Source organism: Danaus plexippus, chromosome 25 (genome assembly GCF_018135715.1).
Source record: "Danaus plexippus chromosome 25, MEX_DaPlex, whole genome shotgun sequence".
Classification (NCBI taxonomy): domain Eukaryota; kingdom Metazoa; phylum Arthropoda; class Insecta; order Lepidoptera; family Nymphalidae; genus Danaus; species Danaus plexippus.
Window position 1 is genome coordinate 292,891 of NC_083553.1, and position 27,627 is coordinate 320,517.

The 27,627-nt window shown below is 31.9% G+C and overlaps 1 protein-coding gene and 1 long non-coding RNA gene across 3 annotated transcripts in view; one reads left to right on the top strand and one right to left on the bottom strand.

The window, feature by feature from the left end:
• LOC116775096 (inactive dipeptidyl peptidase 10) overlaps positions 1-27,627 on the top strand; it is a 489,500-nt gene that overhangs the window by 266,711 nt on the left and 195,162 nt on the right. The gene's annotated exons all lie outside the window — the stretch shown is intronic.
• On the bottom strand, positions 20,577-21,239 carry LOC133319578 (uncharacterized). The gene is made up of 2 exons (XR_009753136.1): positions 20,717-21,239; positions 20,577-20,643 (listed from the first exon to the last, which is right to left on the bottom strand). It is a non-coding gene; the product is annotated as an uncharacterized LOC133319578 (long non-coding RNA).

Here is a 27,627-nt window from a genome sequence, read left to right on the forward strand (position 1 = left end):
TTAGCCCCGACACAATGCCTCGAGTTTCTCGGCATAACGTGGGACACAAAACGTAACACAAAGTCCCTGTCGGGGCAGAAGTGCTTAACGCTACGCAAGGCACTGTATCTGCTCAAACAGAGCAAATGGTCTCTCCGACAATACCAGTCCATTATGGGGAGACTCAAATTTGCGAGTTTTGTAACTCGCAGGGGTCGGCTTCACTGTCGAACACTGCAGTACTACAGTCGACAGTTGCCGAAAACTCACCCGCACCGCCGCGTGAGTATTCCCCAACCAGTACAGTCGGAATTGGAATGGTGGCTGAAAGAAATAGCAGGGTCAATGCCGATTCAAATACCTCAATTGACCAACCTTTTGACTACAAATGCATCCAACACAGGCTGGGGTGCATAGCTCAACGAAATCAGCATATCAAGAACGTGGACGAAACGTAAACAATCATGGCATGTGAACAAAAAAGAAATGTTTGCTGTCTTAGCAGCTATTCAACTCGATCAGGATGGCTTGCAAAACTCACAAATACTTCTTCAGACCGACAACCGGACCGTTGTATCATACATAAACAAAGAAGGAGGTACTCAGTCTCTGAAGCTTCTGGAACAAACTCGGCGGCTTCTATCGGTTCTAGACAAAGTGAACATGCATCTAATAGCACAATATATACCGGGCAGATACAATGTAGAAGTCGATGCATTGTCCCGTCAAAAGGCTTGCCCCGAATGGCACTTGATAACAGAAGCAACTACGAAAATATTTCAAATGTGGGGGTGTCCAGAAATAGATTTTTTCGCATCGAAAACGGCCCACGTAGTTCGGACATATGTAACAAAAGACATTCAAGATCTAGATGCTTTCTATCACAATGCCTTTTGTCGCTCTTGGGATTACAATCTGGCATGGCTATTCCCACCATCCAATTTAATCCCTAGGGTACTTGCTCACTTGAACCAGGCCAAAGGACTCTATGTTATAATAGCTCCGAAATGGCAAAAGGTGTTTTGGCAATCTGATCTTCAGAACCGAGCCATATATCTAATTCCAGATCTGAACCGTGTACTTCTAGACACGCGAACAGGAACACACCCACCGGAAGTTCAAAAATTACAACTGGGAGCTTGGCTGATTTCGGGTGGCAGGAAATTTTAACAGGATGGACGGAGTCTGAGCAACGGTTGCTTCGGTCAAGCTGGAGAGATTCTATATTGAATACATATAAACCAGCATGGATAAGATGGAAGAAGTGGTGTGATTTAAATTCAGTAGATCATAAATTTCCAAACGGAAGTAGAGTAGCGCGGTACCTAGCTCATCTTCATTGCGATATAGGTCTAGCATATAGAACTATTCTTGTTCATAAATCGGTAGATCTATCGTCGGATTTCTTTATTAAACATATTCTAAGAGCAATATCAATCTCACGCGAAAAATTGGCAAAGCCACCTATCTGGAACCCAAAAAAGCTACTAGATTATGTGAGTTCGCACAATCCTAATAAAAATAGCCTTTTCGATGTTTCAAGGCATGCCGCGACACTTCTGCTACTTGCTTCCGGTCGTAGAATTCATGATCTCACGCTCTTGCGAATTGATAATCAGAATTTATTATATGAGGAAGATGATTTGAACTTTTGGCCAGCTTTTGGTTCCAAAACCGACAATGCAAACCATAGGCGATCCGGATGGACGTTAAAACCGCATCCCATTCAAAACTTGAACACGAACTTTTGGATTAAAAGAGTATTGACTTTGAGTTCGGATCGACGAAAAGATTTAAATCACTTATTTATCACACCGAGAGGTGTGGTAAAACCAGCTTCGAGAACAATGATTGGTGGATGGGTAAAGTCACTTTTAAAAGATGCTGATATTGAAGCGTCACCAGGCTCAGTAAGATCAGCCGTGACTACCCTTAATTTTATTGAAAGCTTTCCTATAGATCAAATACTAGCAACTAGTAATTGGAAAATGATTCTCACCTTGCAAAATTACTACCAGAGGGAATTAATTGATTATAATTCACGTAATTCGAACTCATCATCTATGTCTTTCTCATTATTTCAACCCAGTTCATGGAAATATGTTATAGAAATCAATCTAATATAAAAATTTTATAATCACCTTAATCTACTACACATTATAGCGTCAACAATTTCTATAAAACACCAGGAGATAACAAACATATCACTCAAGATGGATTCCGGATATTGATACGAAACAAATAATAGAGAGTTTTACCTTAAATTAAAACTTACCTATTATTTTTTCATCAATATCCGGAATCCAGGTAAAACTACCTGGTGCATCATGAGTCTTATAATGAAGAATATCCATGAGTTGGGTGTTTTATATAAGTCTCAATATAAAGAAAGTGGCGCCGCCTATACAGAGAGGTACTTAAATTGCTGGCAAAAGGCAGAAAGATGGTCGCTTGACTCAAGATGGATTCCGGATATTGATGAAAAAATAATAGGTAAGTTTTAATTTAAGGTAAAACTCTCTATTAATATTTTGAGAAATATTTAAATTTATGTACATTTAATATATAATAAAATATTTGGTTTCGAAAGTTAATTTTTCTACTTCTTGCAGAGAATACATGTGTTTTTTATTTAAATTTAATTTAAAAATTTGTAATTTTTTTGTCTACCCAAAAAAATTACAAATTTATAATTTGTATCACGCCTTAATAGAATTTAAACTTAATTCCGGGATTATGATCCGCACACATAAAAAGCTAGTTTTTAACCCGGGTTTAATTTTTTAAGGAAGTTAAAATAGAAATCTTTACTTCTTTGCTTTAATGTCTATGAAAATACCTCATTAAGTAATAATAGCCGCTTGAATACACAGCAGTCAGGTTGAATAGGATTCTTTGGTATTTTTATCTCAATTAAGTCTTTTATCATTTCAGAACAAAATTAAAACTGGATAAAATATAATTGTTGGTAGCATTATTCACTATCTTCAGCCAGATAAAGTGACGAGGAAAATTCCTATAATTACAATTGAATATAATTTCAATTAGTAGAAAATGTAATAAATTTATACATATATATATATATATAAATTTATATATATATATATATATATATATATATATATATATATATATATATATATATATATAAATTTATATATAATTTAAAAAATAGGTTCAGCATACTAAAGTGTAAAGCTAAGGTTAGCTTTCATTAAATGCCTTTGAAAAGGACTGGCCTGTTAGGAGGCGTTGATGTTTCGAAATAACACAGACTGGGCGGACGGTTGTTTGTGATGAAAGGAATCCTGGTGTCAGTTGATTACTCCGTGAGACTGGGATATTCTGATTACAGTCTCTGTTGTGGCTGAGGCATGCAAGTATGTTTTAATGTATCACACATAAAGATTATTCTATTTGAAAGAATTGTAACAGCCTGCACGAAGCTTTCTGCTGTCAGGAGGCTGTTATTACAAGTGTGGGGTGGGTTTTTGTGAGTTTCATACATTTTTGACATCCAATGAGACTTAATAGATCACATTTTAAATGTTTTTCTATAATATTAACTGGTTTTTCATTTAAGCTTATATTATTTATAGTGAAATGACTTTTTTTGAGAACTCTAAAACGGTTTTGAGAACTATAAATTTGATGATTTTTTCATTATTTTCAATTCCAATAATGTTTAGAATTTGCTTTACGGTGCATTTTAAATAATATTGTGTAGGTGAGCTACCACAGATCAAATAAAATTCTTTTAGATTCAGTATATCATGTAGTAATTAGATTATTCAAAAGGATTCTAGGTTTTTCACACATGATAACACTTTGTCTATATTCTATTCTGTTGGCATCGGTATTGAAGACGGTCCATAAAAATAAATTTATCATACTTCATTTAATGGACAGTTTATATTCATAAATAATAAAACAAATGAAACCTTACAACTCTATGGCAGTGTTGATCATCGACCTATGCCCTTCAAACTGATCATTTAATAGACAGTAGCCGAGACATCTATCTATACTTACTTAATAATATTTTTTTAAGATATGGCGTATAAGTCATGTTTCTAATAAGTACACATTTACTTTCTCAGAGAAGTTCTTAAATATATTCCAAAAGAATATGCTTACCTCTTTACAGCACTTAATATACAAAATAATTCATCCTAGAAAACAAAATTACGTGCTTCATAGTAGCATGAGATAATATTTTGCTTCCTTTTGAATTACCGACATGATCATATGTATGAATTAATTTATATATAATAAGCCAACATTTTAATTAAACTTTTTTATAACATTAATAGCACTAAATAATTTTTGAATTATTTGTGACTTGAAAAACAGTTTGACGAAATAAGAAATGACGGGCACCGCATCACTGTTTTACTCAATATGAAATAATTAGTTATAATTTAAAAAATTTTAATTGATGTGACTTTAATTTTTAACTTTCTTCTTATTAGTATTATAGTCTTTAATTTTTTGATCTTTTTGCTGTATAATTATCACATACATGAACATGTTTACTATGTGCTGACAGAAATGATTCCATGCGTAGCTCATTTCAGGTTATTAAAATTTTTCACTCAAATATTAAATATTAATACAAATTATAATTTCATGAATAAACTATTCTTCATATTTGTTTAGTACTAGTGACTGAAGAGATACTTTGACGCATTTAAACTTACTTCGCATTATACTTGTAAAATCCGTTGTGTTTTAATTTTCCTAAAACTTAATTCGATGACATAGTTTTTTTTTTAAATATTATATATCAAGATTATTAAGTTTAAATTTATATCTGGACATGTAGTATTTTGGGTTGGATATGAATCGAAGACAAACTAACTCAGACTATAAACGAATCCAAGAATAATATTAATTTGAAAAACATGAGACCAAAAGTGCTTTTAATTTTTTTGTGGTATGAAATTTCAAAACAAAAGTTCAGATCATAAAGACATGACGGCATTAGCATACATTAACATAAATCACGAATCTCTGCGGATGTTTTAATGAGAGGGACGAATGTGGCAATTAATATGTTAAAATTATAATAGGAGTAAGTTATGTTCCATTTGCACATACGAGAGGTTGAAGACATGTGTATATTATTTTTTAAATTGAGAATAAAAGATCATGTGAATATTATTTTTTTTTAATTTCTAGTGTATACTAGCTCTGCCCGCGACTTTCTTCCCGTAGAAAAAGTAACTAACTACAAAATTTCTTCAAAAACAATGTTAGAAGTCGTATTAGCAGTTTCAGTGAGTATAAACAGGCTTCGTGCACTGCTCACTCGAGATAAAGCTACATATAACTGTCCGTGAGAAAAACAGGGCGTACGCAGATCTACACCGACACAACTCATAGTTTGTCCCTCGGAAATTAGTACATGAATTGAATACAACATGTCATTATTAGGCCCATTAAATGTTCAATGTAAGTAACTTCACATAAGTTTGGTTCAAAGTAGTTTAAAGATATTATGGGTATATTCCCATGGGGGAATGAGGCATTTTCCCGTCGTAAAAGGTACCCTATATATCTCATCACGTGATCAGCAATCCCCATATAAAGTTTTATTGAAATCCGTCCAGTAGTTTTAAGTGTACAACAGACAGAAAGACAGAAAAAAAAATCAAAAATCATATTTTTGGTATCTGTTTCTTCTAGGAATACCCCTATAGGAATTTATTCTCATTTATTTTGCAATGTACTTAATTGACTGAACGATTTTATTATATGTAATAGATTACCATGCAGTACCTTGTTAATCAGCAAAACCTCACCAGCAGATATACGCTAGTAAAATAAATAAAATGAGATTTTATTTCTACAATACTAGCATTTGTCAGTGATTTCATCAAGGTGGTTCGAATTAACTCCAGGGCGAAAGGAATAATATATAACACATATAAATATATATGCTGATACCCTTATATTAACCAGATTTCTTCTTACTAAATATGCCGTGATCTTGGAGAACTTTAAGGAATTTTGAAATTACCTACTATTCATTCCTATAGATCATTCTGATATCTGAGCCAATTTACTTGAAATATCATTTATATCTACTTAGTTTTTTGTCCCAGTGTACAGATAGACAAACGTTTATAATATTAGGCGGATAGTTTATCACTTTTCAATGTTATCTTGTTGTGTTCTATGAGACAGTTCTTTAAGCTAAACTGGAACTTGTCCAAGTCTATTAATAACAGATATTTTTTCATTATATAAGTTAAAAGAGTATTTCGTATATTAACATCAATATTCTATCAAGACATCCACTGAATGACAAATTTATTTCAATGTTATATTAATATTCAATTCTGATTTAATATTCGTGTACTTAATGTTAATATTATATTTGTATCGAGGTTAAGATTCCACTTCCATATTATCGGTTGATTTTTTATCATCTTAAAAAGACTGAATCGAAATTGGTCGTGATATTTATCAGGCATTCATCTAGATATCGATAGAATTAGGTCATTAAAATATGGATTTTACTCATATTATTAATGGGTAAATATTATAATATGAAACATAAAAGATGTAGCTTTCATAGTAGTAATTCTCCCGTATATTCTTACGTAGCTCATGAACCAATAAATTTAATTAATATATTTAAGCAAAATTATTCAGAATATTCTCTTTGTATTGCGTAGAACATTACGTAGCACATAACGTAGCATTAAATGTAGAGTTTCTACGCAGCATTACTTGAAAGGGCCATTGCTGTCTGACTGGCTGTAAATAATGACTACAAAGGAAATGTAATTAAAAGATATATATTCCTATCAATTAGAGTACATTAAAATTATTTATATTTGTTTATTGAAATATCGAAGAATATTAATCTATGATAAAGGGTCTGTTTTGTGAAGGAAAAGAAGTATCTTTTTCTTAGCTAAGTAAAAATTGTTTACTTTAATTAATTTAAAAACATAATGCATTATATAAAATGAATTTAATGAATTAGTTACACATTGAAATATGTATTAACTTCAATAAAATTATTTTCTTAGGATTTTTATTTTCACACCCAATTTATAAGAGAAATAAAGTATAGTTGATATATTTTTATTAAGGAAACTTTTCATCTAATGCCTAACGTGGCTTCTACAAAGGACTAAACATATTGTAGGTCAGCTTTTTATATCAAAAAGGAGAAATCGAGCAGATGTTCGTCTGTTAGAATTACCAATGATCTAAAACACAAGTAGAATTTCAAATATATTGTTGTGTTTCTGAAACAGAAACCGAATAGCTCGCATTTTTATGTCTAAAGATACGTATGAAGAGAGGTATCGAAGCTTACTTTTGAACAATTTATACAATTGATTTGTTGAAAAAAAATACACGTTTACTAAATAAAGTTATGAATCTGAACTGACTAAGAAATAGTATCTGAACATAATTAACAGATTTGAATTTGATATCAGTTTATTGTATTGAATTATTAAAAATATGTACTCATTATACGATTATGAATAAATGACAATAATTTTAAACTTGTGCTCATTTAAATAAAACGTTATAATTATATCTAAAGCTTGTGTTTCTATATTGTAAGAAAATTATGAGATTATATGTCTTTTACCAACAATATCTTTACATATAAATCAATATACATTTGTTGCTCATTTCTATACCTTTAAATAAACAAATAAAACTTACAAATTTTTAAAATAATAATATTTGTTCATAGCGTGTCCGTACGAATTTTATCGGACCGTAACAGTTACGGATTTGTTCGAGACAATTGATTATATTAAAAACGCTAATTTAATCAACGAGTACAGCAAAATATTAAACAGATTACTAACATTCAGAATAATCGCCGGATTTAATTTTCTTTGAATTTGATTTAAATTTGACCTGATTGTCTCTTTTGATATTTTAAGTATGATGATATTAATAATAATCTCCACAAATAGTATTGTTATAATGCTCTAATATGTTTCTAAATTAAACATTAAAAGTTTTATAGGTAATCGTCAAAATTGTTTTCACGGATGTTGACAAGAATTCAACTGTATATGCAAGAACTCTTTTATTTAACGACGAAAGACCTAAATATTAGTGCAGAAATCATCACTGACAATACATTTGAAACTAAGATACGAAAGTTTGTGTTCCTAAAACATGTTGAAAAAAACGTTACTTATATATAAAGCTTGAAATCCAGAGCCGAGTTAGAATTACCATCGTAACGTTCCTTTTGAATTAGCATAACGTTCAGACGTTTAGACAGACGTCGAGATAAAACTATCTGTCTTAACAGATAGGACACTGTTATTCTTCACATAAAATCAACGACAATTTAAATTGTACTGCTATTGTAAAATTAGATTTGTGAGGTTTGATAGGACTTGATGAGAAATAATCATAAAATGATATTATGCCAAGTGGTTTTGTATGAAAATATTATTATTGGAATAATTATCCAAAGACTCTTGAAGAGATATTACACTTATGGTTTTTGTAATTATTAACGAATTTTAATTTAAATATATATCGTTTATAATTTCGTAATATAAAGTGTTTTGTAATCCTGTTTCTTACAGGTATTTAATTACCAAATAATTAATTAATAATTAATTTCATTCACAATAATAATAATTATAATTTATGCGCTAAAAATCCCGATAATAATAATAATAATGATTCTGTACTATTTAATGTTAAAAAAATAATAATTTTAGTATAATAAAAAAGCTGTGGCTGTTATATGTGTGTCATTCGTGTGTCTATAAAAAGTCCGAGGGACTAGTCGATTATTAATTTGGTTAATTTTGTTTGAATAAATCTAAACGCTGGATTCAGAAACAGCATCTTCATGCTGAATCTAAAGTGTAATGAATTCCACACCTCTACAATATTTGGCAACTCACCGAGCTATAAGTACAAATGTCTTATCTCTTTAATTTCGATAACAGATTGGTAATTCTTTGATAAGTTTTATGATTTAAGAAAATACTTTAAACGAATAATCGTTTATGATGTCTCAACGTGATAAAATTTATAGAGTCGTTTTATTGCTACGTGTTTAATAGATTTCAATAGTGCCAGATATTTGAAATAAAATTTTGATTTCTTCTTGTTAACATTATTTTGAAAAGGATTATAGTATTGTTATATTATATGTATTTATAAACACAACTATTTTATATATTTAAATCTGGCTATATCTGTATATATATATATATATATTTATATAATATCAGACACAAACTAGTGTATTGTATAAACTAGTGCACTCTGAAATACAAGGAGTTTTTGATCGTTTAAGTCCTTGTCATTTATAATAATGGCACTGAACACAGCTGAGCCTGTATTTCTTATATGTTAAAATGTAGATTATAATCAAAGGATGTCACGGAGGCCTTAAAAGTGATTATATTCATAATAATTAATAGTACCCAAAAATAAAAGATTTTTTTGTATGCGGAAGTACATATACATAACATCACTCAATGTCAGGGGCAAAATAAAACATCGTGGTATGTTACTGCCATGAAACCTTAACCAGTTTTACATTCTCACGTGTCTGAGTGTATTATTTTTTATTGATACAGATCATCTATAAAATAGCTCTTCATAATTGAAAAACATTAATATGTAATAAACGTATTACAATTTCTAGGACAAATCTAAATATTTAACGGAGTTTAATAAAAAAAAATCATGACTTTGTTGAATACTTTAAATAAAAAAGAAGCTGTCGTGGCTTTCTCTGCCGGTTAATAAATCGGATTAATAAAAGTTTCAATATATTTTAAGTTGCTACCTTCATAGAACTATTATAAATGAAAAAAAAAATATTTCAGTTTTTTTATACGTCCAGCACGTGAATTTTGCAATTTATAGTGGTTACTTCATTAGATAAGGAGTCGACACATATCACGTAAAAGCATCTCTACTCGGAGTTTAAAGCTTTTCTATTTAACACCAGCACTCTGAAACCTTAGCGACACGAAATAATACTCAAAGATACTTGGCTCTTATTAGGTTTTTATATGACTATTATAATTTTATTAAATTCGTTAATAATTCTTTAAGTAATCTTGTCATTATAAGAAGTATTTCTTATTGATTGTTAACAAAAGGTTTATAATTAAATGCATCACTTTTCTTGAAAGAAATTTAAATCAGTCATATTATTAGAATATAAGTCTCTAAGTCTTGTCATAATGGATACGATAACGTAGTCGTCGTTTTCATTAAGATGATCATATTTTTTATTTTATTTTATTTTATTTTATTATATGAGTATGTAGGCAATAAGTAATGATAAGAAAACTGGAAGTTTACCAAAAAATACTATTTTCTATTTCAGAAATACGAGTATTTTAACAACGAATTAGCATTTAAAAGTAGTGAACTATTTTAAATTAAATTACGTTTCATACCTCCTTAAACTGAACTTATCGGGAGACTGGTCGTCCAACTGGTCGGGATATCCTTGCGAATTTTTGGTTGACGGTCACGCGGAAGGTTAGTTGTTCTCCGGTCGCTGTCGGGAGTGGACGTGATGCACGTCCCCCTAAAACCATTTTTTAAAAATCTCTCTTTCTTTAAATAAACCCTTAAACTCACTCTGAACTATATAGAGAAACCTATTTAATAAAAACATCAATCCTTCATTATAACACTCCACAGGTGGCCCACGTGCCGCAACAAGACCCGATGCAATCACCCTTTGTCTTAAAGGACTTTTAAAAATCATATTTTCTTCTTAAAAAAAATCTTTATTATAGATTCAAACATAGAAGTAATATTACAAATAATCTAATTCACAATTACATGAAGAGGCCTGTGTTACGTGTGCTGTGATATTGTTCGGTGTCGTTTAAATTTATCTTTAATAATTCAGAACCATCAGTGCTTAAGTAAATTTTTTGGTAAAAAATTGTTTTGATAAAGCATCTTTAGTTTATTTTTTTTAATAAAACTAATAATATTTTCACATTACTACGCGTTACTTTATTATTTTAGGCTACTTTTTAATTTTTTTTTGATAACATTAATTATGAAATAATTGCTTTTTAAAATATAATAAGAGTTGAGATCATTATAATAGGATCAAATTTATATTAGTTTCCTGTGAGGTTGAAATGTAGATTGTTTAATTGACGTGGTATAGTCAGCATTCAACTCTAAAATGTTCCAATTAATACAAACAACAGTTAAAAAAGGTTATATAAAAGAAACTATTATATAGGTTTTATTAATTTGAAGTTTTATTAATTACGAACAAATAAGGCATTCAATCCTTAGACTAATTGTTTAAGCAATACTAGTGTATGTTCTTGGCTCGCCTTGTTCAGTTTCAGTTTCAGCTAACTTGACCTAAACCAACTTATTTGTTTGTCCACGGGCATATTTATTGGTTACCTAAAATATATCATTGAAATTAGCTCAGCTGTGCGTCCAATATCAGGCACTGATCATTTTTTTTTAATACGACACTAATTTAATTTATGAATTCCACAGAAATGTTTCCGCCGCTAATTCAAATTTAATTAAACAAAAAACTGTGACATCGACTGGAACTGTGCCTAAATTAGAGAAATGTCCATTGTATGGTAGATTTATACAAAAAAATCATTTATTAAAATTGTAATGTCTTAAATAAACGTTGTTATAATTACATATATAATTGTTTTGTTGCGTTTCTGTGTGTGTGTTGTTTGTGAGTTTGTTAGTTAGTATGAATACCGTACAGAGCACTGGAGGCGGACATGGACCTATAAAGAAAGACCACAAACACGAGGTACTATTACTTAAAATATGTATAACATATAGCATACCGCATTTTATACTATATTGTATAGTGTATACATCACTAGTCACAATCAATTAACACTCTTAGCTATTCCACATCATTCATAACATTTATTTATCCCTCTAAGGTAATCTCTTACTAAACATTTATAAACCTCTAGTCTAAGAGCCCTCCCCGAATGTAAATGTTTCTATATTCAACCTTACGTTTCTATGTTGTAAAGATATCCGTGTCAAGTGTCTTCGCCCACCTCCGTTTCTTGTGACTCGTGAAATTCTTAACAGCTCTTACAAGTACTTGTGGGAATTCACGAGAGAACAATTGGACACCAATTACTTGAGGAAGAAGCAAAACATTATCTTTAAATTTAACGCTAAATTCAGCGAAGATAATTATTAATATAGTATGATAAAGGTAGGGTCTTTTGATCATTCTGTCCAAGGGGGTATTAAAATATTACCGTCTTTCCATAAAACTTAATACATTTAAGTAATGATTTTTTTTCTGACTGATTACCTGTACATCTATATGTACTCTTGCTTTTAACTTAACAGCCCGCTTTTACCATCAACTGACACCATATCTCACTCTAAACGTCTAGATATGAAAACACCAAGTTTTAATACCGGACATAACAAAATGAACTCAGAACCAGAGAAAGAAAATCTCATAGTGGCTAGTTGTTGATCCTCATTCAAACTTTAGAACTAAACATGAAATTAATTACAGATTATTATTGCTATTACAGGCTTTTAACCGAAGGGGTCCATAAAAACAATTTGAATAAATTGCATGATTGCAAAATAAAATTGCAAAATAAAATTGCAAAATAAAATGCATGAACTCAATTAATATAATATAACGTATAAATGTTTATTCAAATTAATTAATTATCATTTAATATGTATGAACTTATAATTGTAATTGTTATGGAATTAAATAAAGCTATATTATTTATTATTATTATTATTATTAATAGTTTATACTTTTATCTCCCTAATAATGCGGCCAATGTTCCAGTCACACGAGTGATCAAGTGTTTCTGGGGTGTGAAAAAGTCAGTCAATACAGTCAGTCAACTCATCAGATTCCAAAAACTTACTTACTATTAGACAGGTATTCAAAATAGCAGCTTTTTGCACGGTGATTATTATTACTATTACAATGCTATATTAAAAAAAGAAGATCCAGAGCGGTACGCCAGAAAATTAAGAAATCGATGGCGGTAGATGATAAATAACAAGGACCAACTGACCTGACTGACCAATTCACACCTCGTCTGCCCGTGATCACGGTTGCTGCAAAGTAACCGAAACGTCGGGATTATGTAGTTTTTAAATAATAAAATCCGCGTAGTACATCCGAATAACACTAGTTTCATTTAAAAAAAGATTGTTTTTCAATGAATGCAGCTCATTAAAATTATAAAAAAAACATTTATTAAACAACCTATAACCGATGTTCAGGAAAGTAAGAAAAAAACTTTTACTAGGAGGATATATTTAGAAAAAACAAAACTTTTAATTTATGATATACAAATTTCGACCATAAATCTTCCAAGAGAGCTCTTTAATAAATAACTATATAGTCAAAACCATTAAAATCTTCCTAGAACAAAAACTGATTGTAAACGAGTGTGAAGTCTATTTGTAAGGTTTCGGTCAGGGTTGACTCCCTCTAATACTCTGTAATTTTTTTAGTATTAAATCGCCTAATTACTGACGTAAGATGAAAAATGTTTATAAATTTTTTGACTTTTATTACAGATATAAAGTATTTCAATGTTTCTAATTTGGTTAAATAAACAGCGTAGTAGCTCATCCTTTATCGAAGGTTTCACGCTTTACAAGATTCCAAGGTCTGAGGTTGGGCTTCTGGTTGTATAGCTATATCTTGCAACAAGAAATGGATTCCCTAAGCTATATATATTAAATTAATTTAATTTATAACTAGGTTATAGATGAGCGTACAGGTTGTTAAGTTAAGGTATATCCCACCATCTACCGGCGACATCTGATAACTAACGAGATTTAGATTAATGCGGATGTTAAAATCATACCAATTATTTTATTGTATTATTTTATATTAGTTTTGCGAGGGTTTGAAGTTATTTTAATTTATGTCATTATAAAATTTCATTAAAAACAATTGAGTCGTATTTTTTTTAAAGAATAACAAAATCGTAACAATTATCTATACAATCTTTGCGTTGATAATATTAGTTTTCAACTAAGCATACAAATATACGACATAGATATACATACATAGTTGTGTAATTACACCTACATTATCTCCGGATGTACGTCATTACTCGTTAATGGCGGCGCGTCCGTTTTAGTAGATTTTCAAGTATAGTATTGGAATAGACAATGCTTCTGGTTTAATACTATGGCCATTGAGCTGTCTTCCAATTGTTTGGTTTATTTAAACAGCCCGTTGTCTTCTTTATTTCACTAAATGTGGTTCACAATTAATGAATTCAAAATAGAATAGTTGAAAAAAAAAGCACGAAAATGATGCAGAGATTAAATTTTTTTTATGAAACATGAATGCAAAATAGTTTAAAAAGTGTAATTTAAGCCCGAAGCTTTAGCCATTGCGGATGGAAAAAAATATTGCGGAGTTTCATTGTTGTGGACTGCTTGATTATTGTAAAGTTTGGTGAAAAGGACCAAGCCTAAATGAAGCGTCGAAAAATCTAAAGCCGTTGTATGAGCTGAAATTAAAACATAAAGATACTAATCTTATTTACCTAGCCCGCAATGATGAAGTGTGCGTTAAAATATTACCGAGTACACTTTTTTTCTTGTTCAATTATAATTAAAAAATAGTTTTAAATTTTCTTAAAAATCAAATAAATTATCTCAAAAAATAAAAATATAAATAATACAATAGTACTGTCTTTTGATTTTGTTTAATTTATGTAAAGGCTAAACTAGTAAAACTTTATATAAAAAGTTAATAGCGATTTTAATTCCACGCACACGAATATATATTTTTTTTGCCTTGCCATATGTATTGCTGATAAGATTTTGTGGTTTATCATATATAAAAGACATTTAAAATTGTAAAACACGTATTGAACGATATTAGGCACAAAAGAATTACGTGAAGTATTCAAACAGATAATTGTTTCATAATTACCTACAATATATATTTTTGCACACTTTCAACCTTCAAAAAATTTTATTATTATTTTTTGATTCCATACCCATACAAAATTTCGATGTGAATGATTTGTTTCCAAATCCAAGGAATTAAAATTTATTCCTAGATGCAAAGATATTTGATACAATAGAGTACAGAGTCCCAAGAATGTGTAAATCCCGATATTGTCATAAAAAGATCCTCTTGAGGCTTTTTGCAAAAAAGATATTTTTTATTAACAAGCCTGACTGTCAGGAAACAAGTATATTTAATCTTTGGTCATAAAGTGTACATAACTACAGTGGAAAAAAATTACTCTTTTTAACAGTTTTGGTATTAACAAGAAGAAAAACGTAAAAAACATTATCCTGCCTTATTTTTAAAAATATTAAGTCACCGGTCTTTTTAATTGGTGTTTTATATATTTTTTAATATATTTTTATTGGGAGATTTTCCCATATACCCTACCTTTTATTGGGTTCTATAACAAAGACTCGAAATTTAAGACATTTATTAAAAATGTTTCTGTCACAAAATTAAAAGATTTTTAACCAACTCTCCCGGATTAACAACTCTAAGATATTTATGTTTACGTTTGTCAATATTTGAAGCTCTACTAAATCCAACTAAATAAGATTACTGTAAAATTACTTAAAATATGTTAATACATAAAAAGTCAGGAATCTAAGTTTAAATATTACTTAGATCTAAGACGTACACTAGCATACATTCAAATAAAACTAGGCTATTGAATTTAAAAAATATCCCAATTTCAATAGAGAAGATGGCTGGAATCTATGTTATACCTGGGACCGCCTCATAAAAAAATAAATATAAAATCCAATGTCCGTAACCACACCGCAAGACCGCGAGACACAGTAATCGTATTCTGCCAGCATCCAGAGCGGTACGCCAGAAAATTAAGAAATCTTTGGCGGTAGATGATAAATGACAAGACCAACTGATAGACATTCTGATTTCGTCTCCTCGGGATCAAGGTTACTGCAAAGTAACCGAAACGTCGGGACTAAAATGACAAAATATTAAATAACGCTTAGTTGTTCGAAAATATTAGTTTCCTGTAAATATTACTATATTTTATCGCCCGTTATTAGTAACCTTAATAAGTGCTGTAGCCCTCATATGGCTACGAAGAAAATTGAATCAAAACGGACTAAGTTTATTGAGGAAGATACCTTTTACAGACCACTATTTAAATGGATCCAGTAAATGTATATGATTTAACTCTCATGTATAGGAACAATTGGAATTGTTTATTGCCACAGAAAATTTATTTATGGAAACAGAATAATTTAGAAGATATTTTTATACACGGGCAATGTAAATAAGGATAACAATTAACTTGAGACCTCATAAGCGCCGATGAAATTCAGAAATATAGATAACATACGCATCTAGATTGTCATAAACAGTGCAACTGCAACTTAAATAAATTTGTGGAATGTTTAGCGTTATTAAACACGAGTTTTCTATTAAAATAAAAATAGGTCTCTTATTTGAAATAAGTTATTTTTATTAAAAACTATGCGCATTTTCTTTGTATCCATTAGTATAAAAGGTATGTTCAAGGAGCAGTTCGAAGCTTTTCAAATACTTTCATACGTTTGTTTAGCAAGAGTGTTTTCTTTGATATTGGATTTGGCAAAATATTTCATATTTTACACGAACACAAAGTAAAGAGCAACTCAAAATAAAGCTTTAACATTTACAATGACGCGTTTTTTAAATAGTAATTCAAAAGGAACTAAAATATTTTACTATTCAGCTTTCTTTGGAAAATTTTACTAAAATATTGTGATTTTTGCTCGTTTGATTATTCTCATCAGTCCTGTGTTCTTAACAAAGTGTTCTAACTAGCTGGGTGAAGATCATTCCTTTTAAATAAATCTCATGTAAGGACATTTCGATTGGAGAATTTGTTTGTCAGTGGAATTAATAGGCCTTCTCTTTAAACGGTTATTACTTATTCGTAATGATTAAAAATATATGACGCATTCATTAACTACGCATGTTATAGGACAGTGGAATAATGCACCTAAGGAGGAATTAACGTTGTAATATTGAAACTATATTTGTTGCTGACTTCGTACTGAAATTTTAATATAATATTAAGTCCAATAGTGTTATATGAATAGCCATCGTTTCTTCTTGGTCTGTTTCTTGAATTCATCTTCCTTGTTTATACACTCAGGAGATCATTCTCCAGCTAGCAAACTCATGACAGCAAACATTACGGGTGCTCGTTTTATTGGTGTATGAATTTAAAGTAGCGCTTAGCTGCAAATCAAAATCAAAAGATACATATTTTATGAAAATTTTTATTTATAAATTTGTTTCCTCTCCTCTTGTGAATCGAAACATGTCTTTATATAAAGATAAATACATATCTTGCTTCTTAAGGATATATAATACAATAGTTTTTTCTTTTCAGGTAAGTCCTTTGTCTAGTTCTCAATAAAACATTCAGGTAAGTTTTTATTTTTTATAATATATATATCGGATTTTATTACAAATTCATTATTTTAAAAACAGGACGCCAGCCTCGCTGACGTCACTAATGTCACTTCTTTCAGTACGTTCCAGATATCTTAAAATGAAACTTCAATTCTTCTAAATGTTCTTGTATTTCTCGTAGGTTCTTCATAATCACATTCTTGATGATTCGCACTCGCTGAACTCTGCAGTCCCCCGTCGTGCGTCCAGACGTCATATTTAAACCAGAATTCAAACATAGTTCTATTCTCTTTGATTTCGTTTTACTTTTAACAATAGTAACGACGACCAATAAGGTGTTATAATAATTGGTGCCAGTTATTTCCATGTTGCATCCGTCATTGAAGCTGCTTGCGCCGATACGGCCATTCTGGCAGGCGGTGCGTGCTCTGCACCTGCCTGGTGATGTGTTCTCTCTTGCTTAGCTTTCGTTATGTTCTCGTACCCGTTGCAGGTCTCGTAGAGTAGATGGGTCAGGTTCAAGAATTGATGCTTCATCGTCCGAAGTCATGCCGATACGGTTATACTGATGCGTGCTCTGCATTGTTTTCTGTGATAACAGAGAGATACTTATGTAGTCTAGGTACTTCCACAGTAAACCTAGATAACTTTATATTGTTATAGTTATGGTTAACAAATTTGTTGTTGTCGTATGGGTTACGTTGTTTATTACGACTCATCGTGAGACGAAATCATAATATCAGGTCCAATTATTTAATCTACTTATGGCTTTGGGGCGTCACACGAACATTCATAACATATGTCATAGGACGTCTCCATCCGCATACATTTTTCTTTTTTTTTTTTTTTTTTTTTTTTTTTTTTGTTTGGCGTAAGACGTCTCCATCCATGTACAATATTTTGTTTTGTTTTTTTTTTTCTTTATTTGTTTGGCGTAAGACGTCTCCACCCATGTGCAATATTTGTTTTTTTTTTTTTTTTTTTTTTTTTTTTTTTTTTCGTAAGACGTCTCCACACGTCTACAATATTATTTTTTATTAATTATTATTATTATTATTATTATTATTTATTTTTTTTTTTTTTTTTATTTATTTTTTTGTTATGGTTCGGATCCGCACGCCAAATGCATCTTTTATAGTAATATATCTCAAACTAAGTGTTAGACAATCACATTGCTAGCAATGATTAATGGTAATGCGTTTGAATGAAGCAATTTGAACAAAATGAAATACGCTCACCGGATAACTATTAGGTAGGCGAACCGTCCACCTAACTGCTTGCTTAGTAATTCTGTGTCGTCCCTCAGACGCTGTGAAGTCTCATCGTAGCTGGTCATGTGCCACATTCGTAGCTTGTCATGTGCCACATTTCAAAGTCATCCACGGTCTAAAATCACTTTACAAGATATTAATCATTCTCAATTATTTTCTGGATTTTGTATAGTTCACAAAATTTTAAATATAGGGATATCCGATTTCTGGGGTTATATTTTTATTATTACAATATCTCCCTTCTGGAATCTTTTAATCGTAGCTCGACCTCTCAAAAACCTAGCTTTGTATCTTCTCTCCGCCTCGACCATCCTGTTTTGAATGTGTTGGTGCATTACTTCGATTTAAACGGACTGATTGTCAAATTGTAATCTAAACTGTCAAAGCATAATTGACTTGTTCGTATGTGCAAAACATCGGCAAGGATACTAAATTTTCCACATGTATTCTTATCACGTAATAAATCTGCTCCGGTTAATATATTAGTAGTCGTTTCAAAACCTGGAACTATAGAAAATTATTTCTACATTAATAACTATTTAACTATTCATTGAAATAGTAAGGTCCGATCTCAATCCACGCAAATAGTTTACGATTTGTTTTCTACTCCCAGAGATTTTATTTGCAATTGATTCTTTTATACGCACCACTGCAAACTTGCTTTTAATTTAGGGTACATTTACCAGTCGATATTGAATTGAAATTCGGCGTCATCTTTTTCTCGTCGGAAACACGATTCAAACGCATGATCACGGTTAGCACAAAATTAACAGAAATTAGTTATATTAGCAATTGATGTATTTTATCAGGATTTTGGAGTCGAGTATGCTTTCGTTTGAATTACAGCATCGTTTTTGTAGAGGCACTGCCGTTAACCAGACATGTTGCAAATATTACTGTGAAGAGTATGTCTATTGTCAATTTTAAATAAAGCAATAATCTCAGTAGTTTGATATTAAAATCATGCAAGTTCTTATAGATCGACTGAGTACCTCTCTTCTAACTCAAGTTTTCCCAAGGCCTTCCTACGTCATCTCATGGTATTCTTAAGGATACAGCAAGGACCTGTGGTTAGCTCAAGAGTAACACGCGATTAGTTCAGAGGTACGCTCTCCACATCTGTGGTGTAGACTTGTCTTCTCACGGCTCCACAAGGCATCCCTACGGAATCTCATGGTTCTCTTATGGATACATCAAGGACCCGTAGTTAGCTCAAGGGTAACACGTGATGAGCTCAGAGGTCACGCTCTCCAGATCGGTGGTGTATAATTGTCTTGTCACGGTACCACAAGCCTTCCCCACAGAATCTCATGGTTCTCTTGAGAATACATCATGGACACGAGGTTAGCTCAAAGGATAATAACAAATGTTAGCTATGGTCTCACGTAATGCCTCTTGTGTAGATGTTGCAACTAACCAATCGTCTGCACACATTCTAGCTCGCTCCTTTAAAAGACTTTAATTCGAATGTCGTAGTTACTGATTTGGTACGTATTCACAGCCGTAAAGATGCGTTTGAACCAATCCCGAACACACACACTATCACCGGGGTGAAAAGATGATAAAATTAATATGATCTTGTTAGTAATTTTAATCGTATCCCTTGTTTTTTTTTTAGTAGCAAACGTTCGGTCACGTTCTGCATTGTTGACATCATTTGCATGAAAGACTGAGGAGCGTTCTTCATTACGCAAGTTCTCCGGATGATTATTTTCTTGAGCTGGATCAGGATTTACAAATACACTAAGACCGGCAGTAACTGATCACAGGAGCGATCCCACTTCTGATATCGGATTTTATTACAAATTCATTGTTTTAAAGACAGGACGCCAGCCTCGCTGACGTCTCTAATGTCACTTGTTTCAGTAAGTTCCAGATATTTTAGAATGAAACTTCAATTCTTCTAAATGTTCTTGTATTTCTCGAAGGTTCTTTATGCTCCGCACTCGCTGAACTCTGCAGTCCCTTCTCGTGCGTCCAGACGTCATTTTTAAACCAGAATTCAAACATAGTTCTATTCTCTTTGATTTCGTTTTACTTTTAACAATAGTAACGACGACCAATAAGGTGTTATAATAATTGGTGCCAGTTATTTTCATGTTGCATCCGTCGTTGAAGCTGCTTGCGCCGATACGGCCATTCTGGCAGGCGGTGCGTGCTCTGCACCTGCCTGGTGATGTGTTCTCTCTTGCTTAGCTTTCGTTATGTTCTCGTACCCGTTGCAGGTCTCGTAGAGTAGATGGGTCAGGTTCAAGAATTGATGCTTCATCGTCCGAAGTCATGCCGATACGGTTATACTGATGCGTGCTCTGCATTGTTTTCTGTGATAACAGAGAGATACTTATGTAGTCTAGGTACTTCCACAGTAAACCTAGATAACTTTATATTGTTATAGTTATGGTTAACAAATTTGTTGTTGTCGTATGGGTTACGTTGTTTATTACGACTCATCGTGAGACGAAATCATAATATCAGGTCCAATTATTTAATCTACTTATGGCTTTGGGGCGTCACACGAACATTCATAACATATGTCATAGGACGTCTCCAACCGCCTTTTTTTTTTTTTTTATTTGTTTGGCGTAAGACGTCTCCACCCATGTACAATATTTTTGTTTTTTTTTTTTTTTTTTCGTAAGACGTCTCCACCCGTCTACATAATTGTTTTTTTTTTTTCTTTATTAGTTTGGCGTAAGACGTCTCCACCCATGTACAATATTATTTTTTATTAATTTTTTTTTTTTTTTGGTTTTTTTTTTTTTTGTTTTTTTTTTTATTTATTTATTTTTTTTGTTATGGTTCGGATCCGCACGCCAAATGAATCTTTTATAGTAATATATCTCAAACTAAGTGTTAGACAATCACATTGCTAGCAATGATTAATGGTAATGCGTTTGAATGAAGCAATTTGAACAAAATGAAATACGCTCACCGGATAACTATTAGGTAGGCGAACCGTCCACCTAACTGCTTGCTTAGTAATTCTGTGTCGTCCCTCAGATGCTGTGAAGTCTCATCGTAGCTGGTCATGTGCCACATTCGTAGCTGGTCATGTGCCACATTTCGAAGTCATCCACGGTCTAAAATCACTTTACAAGATATTAATCATTCTCAATTATTTTCTGGATTTTGTATAGTTCACAAAATTTTAAATATAGGGATATCCGATTTCTGGGGTTATATTTTTATTATTACAATATCTCCCTTCTGGAATCTTTTAATCGTAGCTCGACCTCTCAAAAACCTAGCTTTGTATCTTCTCTCCGCCTCGACCATCCTGTTTTGAATGTGTTGGTGCATTACTTCGATTTAAACGGACTGATTGTTGAATTGTAATCTAAACTGTCAAAGCATAATTGACATCGGCAAGGATACTAAATTTTCCACATGTATTCTTATCACGTAATAAATCTGCTCCGGTTAATATATTAGTAGTCGTTTCAAAACCTGGAACAGTCGATATTGAATTGAAATTCGGCGTCATCTTCTTTTTCTCGTCGGAAACACGATTCAAACGCATGACCACGGTTAGCAGAAAAGGAACAGAAATTAGTTATATTCGCAATAGATGTATTTGATCAGGATTTTGGAGTCGAGTATGCTTTCGTTTGAATTACAGCATCGTTTTTGTAGAGGCACTGCCGTTAACCAGACATGTTGTAAATATTACTGTGAAGAGTATGTCTATTGTCAATTTTAAATAAAGCAATAATCTCAGTAGTTTGATATTAAAATCATGCAAGTTCTTATAGATCGAGTGAGTACCTTTCTACTCAAGTCTTCCCAAGGCCTCCCTACGTCATCTCATGGTATTCTTAAGGATACAGCAAGGACCTGTGGTTGGCTCAAGAGTAACACGCGATTAGTTCAGAGGTACGCTCTCCACATCTGTGGTGTAGACTTGTCTTCTCACGGCTCCACAAGGCATCCCTACGGAATCTCATGGTTCTCTTATGGATACATCAAGGACCCGTGGTTAGCTCAAGGGTAACACGCGATTAGCTCAGAGGTCACGCTCTCCAGATCGGTGGTGTATAATTGTCTTGTCACGGTACCACAAGCCTTCCCTACAGAATCTCTTGGTTCTCTTGAGAATACACCATGGACACGAGGTTAGCTCAAAGGATAATAACAAATGTTAGCTATGGTCTCACGTAATGCCTCCTGTGTAGATGTTGCAACTAACCAATCGTCTGCACACTTTCTAGCTCGCTCCTTTAAAAGACTTTAATTCGAATGTCGTAGTTACTGATTTGGTACGTATTTACAGCCGTAAAGATGCGTTTGAATCAATCCCGAACACACACACTATCACTGGGGTCAAAAGATGATAAAATAAATATGATCTTGTTAGTAATTTTAATCGTATCCCTTGTTTTTTTTCTAGTAGCAAACGTTCGGTCACGCTCTGCATTGTTGACATCATTTGCATGAAAGACTGAGGAGCGTTCTTCATTACGCAAGTTATCCGGATGATTATTTTCTTGAGCTGGATCAGGATTTACAAATACACTAAGACCGGCAGTAACTGATCACAGGAGGGATCCCACTTCTGATATCGGATTTTATTACAAATTCATTATTTTAAAAACAGGACGCCAGCCTCGCTGACGTCACTAATGTCACTTCTTTCAGTACGTTCCAGATATCTTAAAATGAAACTTCAATTCTTCTAAATGTTCTTGTATTTCTCGTAGGTTCTTCATAATCACATTCTTGATGATTCGCACTCGCTGAACTCTGCAGTCCCCCGTCGTGCGTCCAGACGTCATATTTAAACCAGAATTCAAACATAGTTCTATTCTCTTTGATTTCGTTTTACTTTTAACAATAGTAACGACGACCAATAAGGTGTTATAATAATTGGTGCCAGTTATTTCCATGTTGCATCCGTCATTGAAGCTGCTTGCGCCGATATATATTATTTATTTAGATTCGGAATTATATGGTTATAAAATTACATTTAATTTAATAATTTCTTAATTAAAATCGATAAAATAACAATAATTATCATATAACTTGTTTGGCATAAAATATGCAACATTGTTCTTTAAATTGTCTTTTGTTTTCACTTCAAGATTTAAGTAACCAAATGAATCTCCTCATATTATACATATGCATTGCCGTGAGTGGCTGTCATTTGTTATTCTTTGAAACAAAAACGATTGTAAGTTGCTAGAAAACTTGTACGTAAGAATGAATGTAAGTTTTGAAAATGTTGGTAAGAATTTGTCAGAGTAGTAACTCATTTCAACTCAACTGACATGCTTTAAGTACTGAGTGTGACTTTACATTGTAGATGATATAACAGGTTATAAATTATTTCCGGATACTTTTGTAACACACGTCGACTACGACGGAGCTTTTATATAACGCGGTGATACTAATTAACATAACAAAGGTAAAGGGTGGATTATTTTATTTAAAATTATGTAAATTCTGATATTATTAACTTTCACAAAGGAACATGAAAACCCTTAGAGTATTAAACATCTATATATTAAAATGATACGTTAATAAAATAATGGAAAGATAATATTTAGAAATGTTTGTTGTAATATTTTAGTTTAGGATAATCCTCATACACTATTTAGAGATTTTACCTGAAGAAAAGAATATGTAAATCAATCTCTCTTAACAAAATTATCCAATGATTCGTTACTACAGCCCTTTAGCCAGGGGAAGATATACCAGCGAAAGCATTTACCTCTGTATCTCTGGATGGCTTTAATGCAAAATGAATAAGCTAACTGTTTTTTTTTTTCTGTGTCTTCCGAACACTGACAAAATTATCATTTATATACATTAGACTAGGTCATCAAAATAAAAATTACCACTTGATGTTACTCATGTAACAAGCATAATAGCCAGATTATTGTTTAATTTACTACCACTTCAAGATAGGAGTAAATCCGCGGATCGTGATTCACAGTCCTCAGAAAGTACTATCGGGCTAAGATTTTTTCCAGCTTAATGCGTTCTTCATCATCTGCATAACTTCGGTTAATCTCTATTTCTTTTGCCTCCACTATCTAACACAAAACGTCTCCTTGAAAATTGGCTATAAGTTTACAATTACAAATGCTCTTGTCGTTCGATGGGTCGATAACAGATGCAACTCAGTTGTATCATCCAAAGGGTTCTCAGTATCCGGATAGTTGAGAAATACTCTGGATATATATACTCTGCTCATAATATGTGTCTTATATAATTGAGGTTTTAACATTATTATAATAAACTGTTACGAATTTATAAATAAAATTTTCTTCATCCAGTTCCGATATTATTAAAATGAGACGAAACGTCTCAGCATTCCATGGAATCACCGTCCGGGTGACGGGTCCCCGGCGATCCAGGTGTAGGTTTAAGGGGCCCCTATCTAACGCGCGTTAAAATCTCACCTCTAGTGTCCAAGCTCCTCTCTTTTACTAAACAAACTTAAAACGAACCTACTAAGGCCGCCTTCAACGCATTTTCCAAGATTGGACTGATGTTTGTTCTTGACAGGCCCAAGTCTTTTAGCATGTTGTAGAGAGATTTGGCTGTTATACCTCTCGCTCCTACTTCTACCGCGTACAAATTTACAACGAACATATTCTTAGTGAGTTCGTTAGTGAGCTTGTAATCCTTGTTGACCTTGATGGCATGGTCTTTGGGGAAGTTGGTTTCCCAATGAACCGTGAGCTCTATTAGTACAACGCGCTTTAAAATTCACGAATATAAAAATATGTCCCGTCTGGAGGCCGAGGCAAAAATATTCTCTGGGATCCTATATTGCTTCTCATACGTATCCATCATTATAGTCTAATGCGAAGCCGCTTTAATGATAGAGTAAGGCTTGACTTTTGATTTTGTAGCCCTAGGCCTCTTTTTTTTCTCACAAAACCTATTGATCGCTGGTTTGTGGTTATTCTTTTTGCGCTTTTGCTACCGAAAGACTAACCACTTCACGTATGATTTCCAAAACCCTATCATGACGATGCGAGTATTGACCGCTATCCAGCAAGTGCTTAGCAGTTCCAACTGCCTCCCAGCAGATGTAGCAAGTTTTTTCGGTACCTTTACAAAATCTTCAAAAAGTCTGCAATTTTTTTGTCATTAACACATATCAGATGAAATTTAAGGATACTGAATGTAAAACAGTCTAAGCATATTTTATTATCTAAATATGTCTTTAATGTACACTTAGTCGACTTTATGTATTATTTTATCTTAGATAAACAACAAAACTATAACTATAAAACATTTTTAATTATGTTGGTGTTAGTTTGCAAAGTTTCATGACACGGAATAATTAATGCTCCGATAAATTCTAATAGCAATTAATTTCTGACATCGTTTTATCAAACTGAACAAGAATCACAAATAGTTATAAGGCATACTCGTGTTAGGATAACGTGGGGCTTTAAACTTAATATTATATTAATTTTCTATAATTAATCATTACGATAACAATAATGTTTTAACATGTTTTACACACTTCAATTCTTTCAAGGATCTATGTATTAACTAAAGTTATAGAAGGTTGAACGACAATTCCAAATCAATGGGCTATCTACTTACTCGTTTTTAATAAAATAAATTACTAAGGTGAAGCTTTGTACCTTTTAAAGTTGTTTTTTTTTTATTTTATAATTTAAAGCCTCTAAACTTTGTTGAATAACAAAAGAAAAAAAGGGCATATTAATATTAGTTTTTGCCACAATCCGTGTGATTTTAGTCTATTTATTCATACGAGCAGGCCACACGTATATTATCTATGCAAATACTCGCAACTGACATTGAGTGTTTAATAGTAATAATAAAATAACCTCCTTTTACTAAATGCATATAAATGTTTAAGTGTTAGTGGTTCATATACAATAATAAAGTATATTAATTGTTAACGGTTTGTTTACTCCATTTTTTGTCAGAAACATCTGAATTAATTTTGAATTACTTTCAACTACCAGACAGCTGTGGAAATTTGGAGGGACTTTGACTAGTTTTATTTTAGAAAATATATAGTAATAAATAATAATTGCGAGGACGAGGAGCAGCTACTAAAATATAAAACGAATAAAAGGTTTTTACTCTTGTTCCAAGGAAATTATATTTAATAATAATTAAATGTTGTCTAGAATGAACTAGAGGTTAATATTACTATATTTAGGCATCAGTTTAGTTTTGTAAGGAAGGTATAAATTGAAACGTAAATTATAAAAATTATTCTTCTAGCAGTCTGTTATTTGACGCGCTTTCGACTTTTAATACAATTTAGATTCATATATGTCAATTTTTTAAACCAATAAATCTGTATGAAAAATAAACTCTTAAACGTCAAATAAGATCTGGTTATAGTCCAAATAAGGCTTAATTACAAGGAGAGACAGGCAGTCCGTCCAAACAGTCAGTTATTTTTTTATGTTTTATATGTTTTCGTTCATCGATCTCGTATTTTGTTAAACTTATTCAGAAAACAGATACAAAGGTCCCAACTTTTATAAGTTTAGAGAAGTGATCAGCCTTACCCAAAGCCAGGAAATCCCGTAGGATCACAAATACTGCATTGTTTCTGAAAGGTGAGAGAAAATGTGAGGGATACTAATAATTTGAAATGTTTAAAAATTTATACGAGAGATTTAGAGTTTTCACAACACCAGAGAATGAAGGCTAAAGATAGTGTTTACAATTTAAAAGTATTATCTAACAATTATATAGCTATAATCTATATATATAAAAATATTTATCTTTATGTGAGTATATTTGTTATTATATGTGTACAGAGAAAGGTTTTTAATTAAGAATACTGTTAATGAATTCGGTTAAATGTAGAACAATACACGAGATAATTATGTTTTATTGTTTAAATTGAACTTTTAAGAATAATAAAATTATTCAACGAATTTGTTGAAATGAAAATGAATCTTTCTTAATTATGCTTTAAATCAGATAAATGTCTAGGTAATA